Genomic DNA, 13,564 nt, shown 5'->3' with positions numbered 1-13,564 from the left:
CTACCATTAAAATTATAGACTGATCATGTCTTTGTCAGTGGGCAAACGTGCAAAATCAGCAGGGGATCAAATACTTTTTTCCCTCACTATATGTAGCAACATTTGAAATTGTGTTTTTTACATTGGATAGACTCAGAGCTACAAAATGGTATATCATACACTGCATTTTTTAGGGACAATTGGAAAGTAATTCTGCTTTGAATGTTGATAAACTTGTAAACTCACTTTTGAGAAAATGGCATTTGAATGTTTTGGCATCTAGTGAAGATCTCTTCTTTGTCTACACCCATTCAGCATCGTTCACACCCTCTTAAGCTTTAGCCCCACCCATCTCGTTTCGCTCTCGGAGTGTTCAGAGCGCACACTTGACGCTCTGGCCGATGATTTGTTTACCTCTGGATAACATGAAAACAGCCTAACCAGCTCTGCTGGCAACAATTTCATTAAGCTTTTTTACTGACACCGGCCATATTCAAAGGATGTTGTACACTTTAGCTTAAGACATGTAGCTAGCTAGGTAAACAATGAACCTAGCCAGGTTTTTGTGGTCCTCTGTAGCTCAGCTGGTAGAGCACGGCGCTTGTAACGCCAAGGTAGTGGGTTCGATCCCCCGGACCACCCATACACAAAAAAATGTATGCACGCATGACTGTAAGTCGCTTTGGATAAAAGCATCTGCTAAATGGCATATTATTATTATTATGTAAACAACGTGTAAGATCACACACGTCACGTAATGTTAGCTAACAAGCCAGCTAATGTTAGCTAGTTAAACAACAATGAATAATAACGTCATACACGTAACGTTAGCTAGGGAGCCAGCCAGCTAACGTTAGCTAGCTTGCTAACAGTACACTTTAGCTTGAAATGAAACCACTTTCTGTCAAAATTAGAAACGTGTAATATCTGAAAATATAGCTAGCTAGACTATCTTACCCGTATACATCATCATGCATGATGGACGTGTCTCCCTCTCATGGATGCCATGCCATGGTTCCCCTTAGTTTGTTAATCCGGAGACAGGTGTTTTCGCCATCTCTTTAGCTATCAGATCAGCTCTAATTACACTGATTTCAAAACTCAATCCTCCAGAAAGTGGAGAGCAACACTTACGCAGCTCCACTACACTATAATTTTTTTTTAAAGCCGTGTTCGACAGGATTACCAACACAGACTGACCAGCTCAAATAGACAGAAGCATTCTATACGGCAGACCAATCCTCTCTCCTCTCTCGGGATGTCCAGCCCACTCATTATCTCAGCCAATCATGGCTAGTGGGAAGGTTGCTGTCTTTTTCTGTTGCTTAACCAACAAGGCTCGTAATTTAACAATTGTATTCGTATTTACAGATGGCATTCAAGTTTGTTATTAAGGCACATGAAAGTTCACATCTTCCAGAAGGCATTTCTGCCAACAAAAAAAAAAAACGCTCAAATGGCTCTCCTGTGAAGTCATGACTTGCCACATACGCCTAGTTTTCTGAAATGGGTCACATGATTGAGCTATAGATATGCAATGGATATATTGAATTAACCTTTAATAATGTGTTTGGGACCTGTCATAACACGTTCATGAAATGCTTATAGATGTGTAATGAATGCGTTATTGATATATGCATTATGGATATAAACGTAACCTTGTGCAATACCCTAGATGCGGTCACAACACTAAAACAAAACAAAATGTCACAAGAAACGAGTTCCCTGGTATACAAAAAATGCCTGAGCCCTGAAGCAGGCTTCCAGAAAATGTTAATGTATATGGCGCTCCACCAAATTTGAAGTCTTCAGACTAGCTTGGAAAGACTGTACCGTGCAATATTGAAAAGCCCTCACTGCTGCTCGATCAGCCTACTTTTCCAACCTGAATAAAAACAATCCAATATTTATTTTTGATACTGTTGCGAAGCTAACTAAAAAGCAGTGATCCCCAAGTGAAGATGGCCTTCACTTCAGAAGTGATGAATTCATTAACTTATTTGACGAAAAGATTACAAACGATATTTCCAAAACTCAATTGTCCTGAGAACTGCCAGGACATCGGCTAACTGGAGACACTCAAGTTGTTTAATCCTGTATCTCTCGACACATTCACTAAAATAGTCATGGCCTCTAAACTTTCCAGCTGTCTACTGGACCCTATTCCAACTAAACTACTGAAAGAGCTGCTTCCTGTGCTTGGCCCTTCTATGTTGAATATAATAAATAAAATAAAATAAAATGTATTGGTCACATACATATGGTTAGCAGATGTTATTGCGAGTGTAGCGAAATGCTTGTGCTTCTAGTTCCGACAGTGCAGTAATATCTAGCAAGTAATATCTAACAGTTCCACAACAAATATCTAATACACACAAATCTAAGGAAAGGAGTAAGAATATATAAATATATGGATGAGCAATGTCATTGTCAGAGCGGCATAGGTTAAGATGCAATAGATAGTATAGAATACAGTATATACACATATGAGATGGGTAATGCATGATATGTAAACATTATTACGATAGTATAGAATACAGTATATACATATGAGATGAGTAATGCAAGATATGTAAACATTATTAAAGTGGCATTATTAAAGTGACTGGTGTTCCATTTATTAAAGTGGCCAGTGATTTTCAAGTCTTTGTGTAGACAGCAGCGCCTCCGTGCTAGTGATGGCTCCCTATCCTCCGGATGTGTACCAAACTCGCTAAAAGTGGCAATAATAAAGCCTGTCCTGAAAAGGCCAAACCTTGACCCAATCATATATTTTTTTAATCTAACAGCCTTTATTGAATCTCCCATTCATCAAAAAAAGAAAACTGTTGCTCAGCAACTCACTGCCTTCCTGAAGGGAAATTATGTATACGAAACGCTCCAGTCTAGTTTTAGACCCCATCACACCTTTTAATGGTGTCAGACCAAGGCTCTGCATCTGTCCTCGTTCTCCTAGACCTTAGTGCCGCTTTCGACACCATCAATCACCAATTAGATTGAAAACCTTAATTGGTATCCGCGGACACGTTCTTGACTGGTTTAGATCTTATCTGTCAGAAAGATATCAATTCGTCTCTGTGGATGGTTTGTCCTCCGACAAATCAATGGTAAGTTTTGGTGTTCCTCAAGGTTCCATTCTAGGACCACTATTGTTTTCACTGTATGTGCTATATATAGCATTCGGAAACACAATTTCAACTTTCACTGTTATGCAGATGACACACAGCTGTACAATTATGGTGAAGCCCCACAATTACCGACCCTGGAAGCCTGTGTTTCAGACATAAGGAAGTGGATGGCGGCAAATTGTTTACTTTTAATATCTGACTAAACAGAGATGCTAGTCCTAGGTCCCAAGAAACAAAGACCTGCTATCAGATCCGAAAATGAATCTTGATGGTTGTACAGTAGTCTCAAATAAAACGGTGAAGGACCTCTGCGTTACTCTGGACCCTGATCTGTCTTTTGCCGAAAATATAAAGAATATTTAAACAGCAGCTTTTCCTCATCTTCGTAACATTGCAAAAATCTAATGTTGTCAACAAAATTATGCAGAAAAGCTAATCCATGCTTTTGGCACTTCAAGATTAGACTACTGCAATGCTCTACTCTCCAGCTACCTGGATAATGCACTAAATAGACTTCAGTGCAAAATACTGCTGCTAGAATCTTTACTAGAACCCAAAAATCTGATCATATTACTCCAGTGCTAGCCTCTAGGCTTCCTGTTAAGCCTAGGGCTGATTTAAAGGTTTTACTGTTAACCTACAAAGCATTAAATTGACTTTCTACTACTTACAGTCAAAACTGTAACTAGGAGCATTCAATGTCATCTTGGTAAGAAACTCCAGTGTATATTTGGCCTTGTGTTTTAGGTTATTGTCCTACTGAAGGGTGAATTTGTCTCCCAGTGTCTGTTGGAAAGCAGACTTAACCAGGTTTTCCTGTAGGATTTTGCCTGTGCTTAGCTCTATTTTGTTTCTTTTTATCCCCAAAAAACTCCCGTCCTTGCCGATGACAAGCATACCCATAACATGATGCAGCCACCACCATGCTTGGAAATACGAAGAGTGGTACTCAGCGATGTGTTGTGTTGGATTTGCCCCAAACATAATGCTTTGTATTCAGGACATAAAGTTAATTTCTTTGCCACATTTTTTGTAGTTTTACTTTAGTGCCTAGAGTCCATGCAACTTATTATGTGACTTGTTAAGACAATTTTTACTCCTGAACTTATTTAAGCTTGCCATAACAAAGGGGTTGACTACTTTTTGACCTCAGACATTTCAGCTTATCATTAGTAATAAAACATTTTTATACGTAGCAAACTAAAAATATTCCATTTTGACATTATGGGGTATTGTGTGTGTAGGCCAGTCACACAAAATCTCAATGTAATCAATTTTAAATTCAGGCTGTAACAGAACAAAATGTGGAAAAAGTAAAGGGGTGTGAATACTTTCTGAAGGCATTGTATCTCTCTGATTTGGTCCTGCCGTACACACCTACCCATACGCTATGGTCACAAGACGCAGGCCTTCTTATTGTTCCTAGAATTTCTAACCAAACAGCTGGAGGCAGGGCCTTCTCCTACAGAGCTCCATTTTTATGTAATGGTCCTCCGATCCATGTGAGGGAAGCAGACTCGGTCTCAACCATTAAAGGGTAGGTAGCATAAACGCAACCACATGTAACATATGGATTTGCAATAGTATACGGATCAAAAGTCCTAATGAAAAGTTACACCTCACTTTCCTATTGTTTTTGTTATAACATAAAACCGATCAGAATTCCGAAGAATGCCGAAGTCATATCGGAAAATGTTTTTTCCGGAGGCTGATGTCTCCTACAGAAATAACTTCAAATGTACTTCAAATGCTAATTACACCAAATCGTTGGCACTCATGACTACTGGTTTCAATTAATTTTTCTGCCAACTTACAAGCAAATACTTTATGAATATATTGTTACAAATCAGCTTGCAAGATTACTAGCCAAATAGCCTGCAAATGTTAGCCTTACCAGCGTGCTAACGTTACGCTGGCACTTCACCAGTCAGCCAGTTGCTATCAACACTTAGCTTATGACTACATTAAAGTAAACTAACATTTTTTAAATACATAAACACATCTAACCAGTTATTAAATAATGTTATATGCAGTTAACGTTAGCCAGCAAACTAGCCAGCCAGTTAACGTTAGCTATTTTAGCCAGCTAGCTAACTTAGCCAGCTAACATTATGACAATGAAGACTAGCTAGCACAGGCAGTAACCCACAGAACATAACTTAAACAAAATCCTCCAGCAGATAATAAAAAAAGCAGAGAGAGCAGAGACGTACATATTGACAGCTGGGCCCATCATGGTCAGGACTATAGACTGAGTTGGCCACCAAACAAAGCGAGAGACAGGGAGAGAGGCACTTCTGATTTGAGAAGCCTAGCTATTTTAGCCAGCTACTCTTGCTAGCTAGCATATCACTGCACAGGAAACTTCCACCAGATATGAAATGTCCGACAAAAGCAACAACTCCGAGCATAGCAGGAACTCTGTTTCCCCTGGGCCTGACATTTTTTGAGAATCTGATGAAGACGAAGTGGTGCTAGAGCAGGCAGTTGAGGCAGGGACACTTTCCCGTTTTGATTTGAGCCCAAAGCAAGGCACAGAGAGCGTGCTGGTGCTGAACGTGTAGTGCAGCATGCGACTCCATGTGTGGGGAATGTTATTGTTAATATGGCTAGCTAGCTTGCTACTGAGAATACGCCCTATGTCACTTCCTTCGCAACTACGACTGAACCACATAAAAATAACTTGTTGTAGGTGATCGTGCAGCAGGTGTATTCCCATGCCGACAGTCATGGAGTCTCTGTGCTGTCAGGAATACCGGTAGACAACATCCATGATGACAGAGGAAGGAGTGGGTTGTATAATGCAACATTCTGGCTTCCCCACGGTCTGCCTGGATGTCAATGTGTTCCGCACAGCCTCCATTACCTACCGGCAGGACTACGCCCAAGATGCTGAGTCCATACTCAACACGAGTTAGTTAATCTATTAATAGAATCCTCACTAATCAAATGCAATAATGAAATCAAATAATGTTACACCACTCCCCCTACCAATAGTAATAAACTTTTTTCCCTTTCTATTTAGAAAGTTCAGACACGTTGCCTACAGGAAGTTAATCAGCTGGAATTGCGGCTATCTGGGGTGGTACAACAGTGTTCCAATTCCAGCGTGTGCATTCAATGGGATAAGAAATAGGTTCCCAAATTAGTTCACTCAAAAAGGCAACAGTTCTGACCTGGGTTTGATTTAGTTTTTGTTCTTTTAATTATTAACATTTTGTTAATTATCTTTTAAACTTCTATTCGTTAATCTATTGCTCAGTTATCACTTGGCTCATGTAAGTAATTCTGTAGTTGTCCCTTTAAACATCCTAAGGTCAACATCCCCATAGTGTTCACATTTTCGCTCATGTAAATGTTTTAGCTACATAAAAAGATTAACAATTTATTTGAGAAATACACATTCTTTGCTATTTTCTTCACTACCGCCGGCTAAATCTATGACGTCAGCCCAGCCAGGCAATGTCTCTCCGACATTTGCAACATTGTTTCAATATTGAAATTCGATCTCCACTGTTCCATAGTTCTCGGGTCCGTGCTATCCGGGATCCTTTGGACATCCCTACCCCACTGAAGTTGACATTTAAAATGGTTAAGGTAAGGGTTAAGGTTGGGAGAGGTTGTGTTTTCTCTAGCAGGAGGTAAGCTTGGCTTCTTATATGGTGTTGAGTAAAGCTTAAAAGATGTATTTAGATTGTAGGTAGGTATTGTAGTTAGGTATTATAGGTAGTTTACTCAGGTAGTTATTGTAGGTTATTGTAGGTAATTATTGTAGGTAAGTATTGTATTCGGCGGACCCCGGCGAAGCACGAGGCTAGCCTACCCACTACTTGGACCAACAAAGCTAGCTAGCTAGCTAGCGGGTAGCTACTGGTAACTTTTAGCAACTGTGGTTAGTTGTTTCCAATGTTATTTCACGCTTAAGAGTACCTGTGATTGAGCCAGCTAGCTGCCACCATTCAGCTGTTTTTCTAACCTCATTATCCGAGGCATTAACGTTAGGTGGTTGGTAGCTGCTGTACTTAATTACAGCTACTGATTGCAGTCTGCCAGTTTGGCTTTATACATAGCTTGGGCTTTGTCGAGTAAGGCTTAAACTATGTATTTAGATTGTAGTTAGGTATTATAGGTAGGCATCGTGGGCTGTATATTATTAAGTAGTATAGGTAGGCATCGTGGGCTGTTGTGGGTAGTTGTTGTGTAGTTATTGTAGGTTACTTTTGTAGTCGGCGGTGCCGGGTGTAGCACGAAGCTAGCTAGCTAACTCACCTCCTGGATTAGCTGGCGAGTAGCTATTAGCAACGGTAGCAAGTAAAAACAATATCCTTTTAGCCAGCTACATTCGTTCGCAGCGACGCCGTTTTTTTCAAACAAAGTCAACACAGCAGCCATTGCTAGCTAGCCAACACTACCAGCTGGCTGTACTGTAGTAGCTAAATACAATATCTTTGTGCTAGCTAGCCAACGTTTAATCATTGCTGCGTTATGAAAGAACTAGACACGGTCACGAATTATCTGTTTAGTGTGTTCACACACTATTGGTAGTTTGTTGTAACCAAGTATTGGTGCTAAACTGTGTGTTATTGGATGCTAGCATGCTAGTTAGCTATGGCGTCATAGTTAGCTAGCTGAATAAAGTAAGTTGAGTCTATTCATTGAAACATTGAACCGCTGTAGTTTACAACAATTCTAATTTCTAAAGTGGAAGTTGGGAGAGTTTTATTCGGGTGGTTCAGTGAAACAATTATAGTTTCTGAGGTGGAAGTTGGGAGAGTTATATTTTTTTGGTGAGGGAGGCCTGCTCTCTCCTTTCCCAGATGTTTAGTTCATTTCATTCCGATCTCCTCTGCATTATTGTAGCCATCTGCTGCAGCCTGTCAACTATGCCTCTGCCTATCCCTGTTCTCTCCTCTCCGCACAGGCTACACAAACGCCTCACACCGCGTGGCTGCTGCCTCTCTAACCTGGTGGTCCCTGCACGCACCACACACCTGGAGTTCCAGGTCTCAGGCAGCCTCTGGAACTGCCGTTCTGCCGCCAACAAGGCTGACTTCATCCCAGCCTATGCTACCCTCCAGTCCCTCGACTTCCTGGCGCTGACGGAAACATGGATTACCACTGAAAACACTGCTACTCCTACTGCTCTCTCCTCGTCTGACCATGTGTTCTCGCATACCCCGAGAGCATCTGGTCAGAGGGGTGGTGGCACAGGAATCCTCATCTCTCCCAAGTGGTCATTCTCAATTTTTCCCCTAACCCATCTGTCTATCTCCTCATTTGAATTCCACGCTGTCACAGTCACTAGCCCATTTAAGCTTAATATCCTTGTCATCTATCGCCCTCCAGGTTCCCTTGGAGAGTTCATCAATGAGCTTGACGCCTTGATAAGTTCCTTTCCTGAGGATGGCTCACCCTTCACAGTTTTGGGGGATTTCAACCTCCCTACGTCTACATTTGACTCATTTCTCTCTGCCTCCTTCTTTCCACTCCTCTCCTCTTTTGACCTCACCCTCTCACCGTCCCCCCCTACTCACAAGGCAGGCAATACGCTTGACTTCATCTTTACTAGATGTTGCTCTTCTACTAATCTCACTGCAACTCCCCTCCATGTCTCCGACCACTACTTTGTATCCTTTTCTCTCTCGCTCTCCTCCAACACTACTCACTCTGCCCCTACACAGATGGTAACGCGCCGCCGCAACCTTCGCTCTCTCTCTCCCACTACTCTCTCCTCTTCCATCCTATCATCTCTTCCCTCTGCTCAATCCTTCTCCCTCCAATCTCCTGACTCTGCCTCCTCAACCCTCCTCTCCTCCCTTTCTGCATCCTTTCACTCCCTGTGTCCCCTATCCTCCCGGCCGACTCGGTCCTCCCCTCCAGCTCCGTGGCTTGATGACTCGTTGCGAGCTCACAGAACAGAGCTCCGGGCAGCGGAGCGGAAATGGAAGAAAACTAAACTCCCTGCCGACGTGGCATCTTTTCACTCCCTCCTCTCTACATTTTCTTCATCTGTTTCTGCTGCTAAGGCCACTTTCTACCACTCTAAATTCCAAGCATCTGCCTCTAACCCTAGGAAGCTCTTTGCCACATTCTCCTCACTGCTGAATCCTCCCCCCCCACCCCCCCCCCCTCCTCCCTCTCTGTGGATGACTTCGTCAACCACTTTGAAAAGAAGGTTGACGACATCCGATCCTCGTTTGTTAAGTCTAATGACACTGCTGGTCCTGCTCACACTGCCCTACCCTATGCTTTGACTTCTTTCTCCCCTCTCTCTCCAGATAAAATCTTGCGACTAGTGACTGCAGGCCGCCCAACAACCTGCCCGCTTGACCCCATCCCCTCCTCTCTTCTCCAGACCATCTCCGGTGACCTTCTCCCCTACCTCACCTCGCTGATCAACTCATCCTTGACTGCTGGCCATGTCCCTTCCGTCTTCAAGAGAGCGAGAGTTGCACCCCTTCTCAAAAAACCAACACTCGATCCCACTGATGTCAACAACTACAGACCAGTATCCCTTCTTTCTTTTCTTTCCAAAACTATTGAGCGTGCCGTCTTTAGCCAACTCTCTTGCTATCTCTCTCAGAATTACCTTCTTGATCCAAACCAGTCAGGTTTCAGAACTGGTCATTCAACTGAGACTGCTCTTCTCTGTGTCACGGAGGCTCTCCGCACTGCTAAAGCTAACTCTCTCTCCTCTGCTCTTGTCCTTCTAGACCTGTCTGCTGCCTTTGATACTGTGAACCATCAGATCCTCCTCTCCACCCTCTCCGAGCTGGGCATCTCCGGCGCGGCTCACTCCTGGATTGCGTCCTACCTGACCGGTCGCTCCTACCAAGTGGCGTGGCGAGAAGCTGTCTCCGCACCACGTGCTCTCACCACTGGTGTCCCCCAGGGCTCAGTTCTAGGCCCTCTCCTTTTCTCCCTATACACCAAGTCACTTGGCTCTGTCATATCCTCACATGGCCTCTCCTATCATTGCTACGCTGACGATACACAACTAATCTTCTCCTTTCCCCCTTCTGATAACCAGGTGGCGAATCGCATCTCTGCATGTCTGGCCGACATATCAGTATGGATGACGGATCACCACCTCAAGCTGAACCCTGGCAAGACGGAGCTGCTCTTCCTCCCGGGGAAGGACTGCCCGTTCCATGATCTCGCCATCACGGTTGACAACTCCGTTGTGTCCTCCTCCCAGAGTGCGAAGAGCCTTGGCGTGACCCTGGACAACACCCTGTCGTTCTCCGCTAACATCAAGGTGGTGACCCGATCCTGCAGGTTCATGCTCTACAACATTCGGAGAGTACGACCCTGCCTTACACAGGAAGCGGCACAGGTCCTAATCCAGGCACTTGTCATCTCCCGTCTGGATTACTGCAACTCGCTGTTGGCTGGGCTCCCTGCCTGTGCCATTAAACCCCTACAACTCATCCAGAATGCCGCAGCCCGTCTGGTGTTCAACCTTCCCAAGTTCTCTCACGTCACCCCCCTCCTCCGCACACTCCACTGGCTTCCAGTTGAAGCTCGCATCCGTTACAAGACCATGGTGCTTGCCTATGGAGCAGTGAGGGGAACGGCACCTCCGTACCTTCAGGCTCTGATCAGTCCCTACACCCAAACGAGGGCATTGCGTTCATCCACCTCCGGCCCTTCCTCTGCGGAAGCATAGTTCCCGCTCAGCCCAGTCAAAACTGTTCGCTGCTCTGGCACCCCAATGGTGGAACAAGCTCCCTCACGACGCCAGGACAGCGGAGTCACTCACCACCTTCCGGAGACATTTGAAACCCCACCTCTTTAAGGAATACCTGGGATAGGATGAAGTAATCCTTCTACCCCCCGCCCCCAAAAAAAAAAAAAAAAAAAAAAAAAAAAATTGTAAAGTGGTTAACCCACTGGCTATAGGGTGAATACACCAATTTGTAAGTCGCTCTGGATAAGAGCGTCTGCTAAATTACTTAAATGTAAATGTAATGTAAATGATGATTTCAAGTTGCATTGGATTTATTATATCTGTTAAAGACATTGAATACATGTTGTTTAGTATATTTACTACATTTAGTAGGTTTAGTATTGTTTTATCTGTGAAGTAGGTTCATTTAAAGTAATGTGATTTGGTTTATGTAGATACATTTCGATGTTTAACACACAATAACAAAAAACCTGTTTTAATTTGCATATTCATACTGAGTTTTCAGCAAACAGAATGTTTGCCACAAGTTTCCCAGAATTGAATTGTTCACAAATTGTTGCAAATTTGCCAAAGGTTTGCCACAACTGTTTGCCAGAAGCCAGTTTTTTTCGGTAAGGGCGTCGATTTTGGTACGGTCCGTGTTTAATTTCAACGTCCACAGATGTAGATTTTTGTACCGGTCCGGCCTTGATTTGGCCCAGACAAAGACGTCGATGATTGGTTCAATTTAGAACCAGTTCTGACTGGCCCAAATCTGAACCAATCATAGACGTCTGTTCACAAGTTTGGAGAGTACAGAACAGTAGAGCACAGTAGAGTACAGTAAAGTAAAGAAAAGGTTGAGCACAGTTCAGAACTGTACTGTACAGAAGAGTAGAATAGATTAGAGTACAGTACAGTACACAGTAGAGCACACTAGAGTTGAGTACACTATAATAATGTACTGTATTGTACTGTACTGAACTCTACTGTACTGTCTAGGCACTGTCATCTCCCGTCTGGAGTACTGCAACTCGCTGTTGGCTTGTGCCATCAAACCCCTGCAACTTATACATAACGCTGCAGGCCGCCTGGTATTCAACCTTCCCAAGTTCTCCCATGTCACCCCCTCTCCTCCGCACACTCCACTGGCTTCCATTCAACGCTTGCATGCACTGCAAGACCATGGTACTTGCCTACATTCGGCTATGCTCAAACCCTACACCCCAACCTCGAGCGCTCCGTTCTGCCACCTCAGGTCTCTTGGCCCTCCCACCCCTACGGGAGGGAAGCTCCCGCTCAGCCCAATCCAAGCTCTTCTCTGGCCTAGCACCCCAATTATGGAACCAGCTTCCGCCTGAAGCTAGGAAAGCAGAGTCCCTGCCTATCTTCTGAAAACATCTGAAACCCTACCTCTTCAAAGAGTATCTTAAATAATCCCACAGCCTTTCTGTCTATCCCTGTTCTCTCCTCTCTGCACAGGCCATACAAACGCTTCACACCGCGTTGCTGCTGCCACTCTAATCTGGTGGTCCCTGCGCACATGACCAACGTGGAGTTCCAGGTCTCCGGCAGCCTCTGGAACTGCCGTTCTGCGGTCAACAAGGCAGAGTTCATCTCAGCCTATGCTACCCTCCAGTCCCTCGACTTCTTGGCGCTGACGGAAACATGGATTACCACAGAAAACACTGCTATCCTACTGCTCTTTCCTCGTCTGATCATGTGTTCTCGGATACCCGAGAGCATCTGGTCAGCGCGGCGGTGGCACAGGAATCCTCATCTCTCCCAAGTGGACATTCTATCTTTTTCCACCGACCCATCTGTCTATCTCCTCATTTGAATTCCATGCTGTCACAGTCACTAGCCCATTCAAGCTTAACATCCTTATCATTTATCGCCCTCCAGGTTCCCTTGGAGAGTTCAACAATGAGCTTGACGCCTTGATAAGTTCCTTTCCTCAGGATGGCTCACCCCTCACAGTTCTGGATGACTTTAACCTCCCTACGTCTACCTTTGACTCATTTCTCTCTGCCTCCTTCTTTCCACTCCTTTCCTCTTTTGACCTCACCCTCTCACCGTCCCCCCCTATTCACAAGGCAGTCTCCAACCACTACTTTGTATCCTTTTCTCTCTCGCTCTCCTCCAACACTACTCACTCTGCCCCTACTCAGATGGTAATGTGCCATCGCAACCTTCGCTCTCTCTCTCCCGCTACTCTCTCCTCTTCCATCCTATCATCTCTTCCCTCTGCTAAATCCTTCTGCCTCCTCAACCCTCCTCTCCTCCCTTTCTGCATCTTTTGACTCTCTATGTCCCCTATCCTCCCGGCCGGCTCGGTCCTCCCCTCCTGCTCCGTGGCTTGACGACTCATTGCGAGCTCACAGAACAGGGCTCTGGGCAGCCGAGCGGAAATGGAGGAAAACTAGACTCCCTGCGGACCTGTCATCTTTTCACTCCCTCCTCTCTACATTTTCTTCCTCTGTTTCTGCTGCTAAAGCCACTTTCTACCACTCTAAATTTCAAGCCTCTGCCTCTAACCCTAGGAAGCTCTTTGCCACCTTCTCCTCCCTATTGAATCCTCCTCCTCCTCCCCCTCCCTCCTCCCTCTCTTTGGATGACTTCATCAAACATTTTGGAAAAGAAGGTTAACGACATCCGATCCTCATTTATTAAGTCAAATGACACAGCTGGCCCTGCTCACACTGCCCTACCCTATGCTTTGACTTCTTTCTCCCCTCTCTCTCCAGATGAAATCTTGCGACTTGTGACGGCCGGCCACCCAACAACC

This window comes from Coregonus lavaretus (genome assembly GCF_964263955.1).
Source record: "Coregonus lavaretus genome assembly, chromosome: 36".
In the NCBI taxonomy this organism is placed as follows: Eukaryota; Metazoa; Chordata; class Actinopteri; order Salmoniformes; family Salmonidae; genus Coregonus; species Coregonus lavaretus.
Note: the sequence above shows the minus strand (reverse complement) of the source record.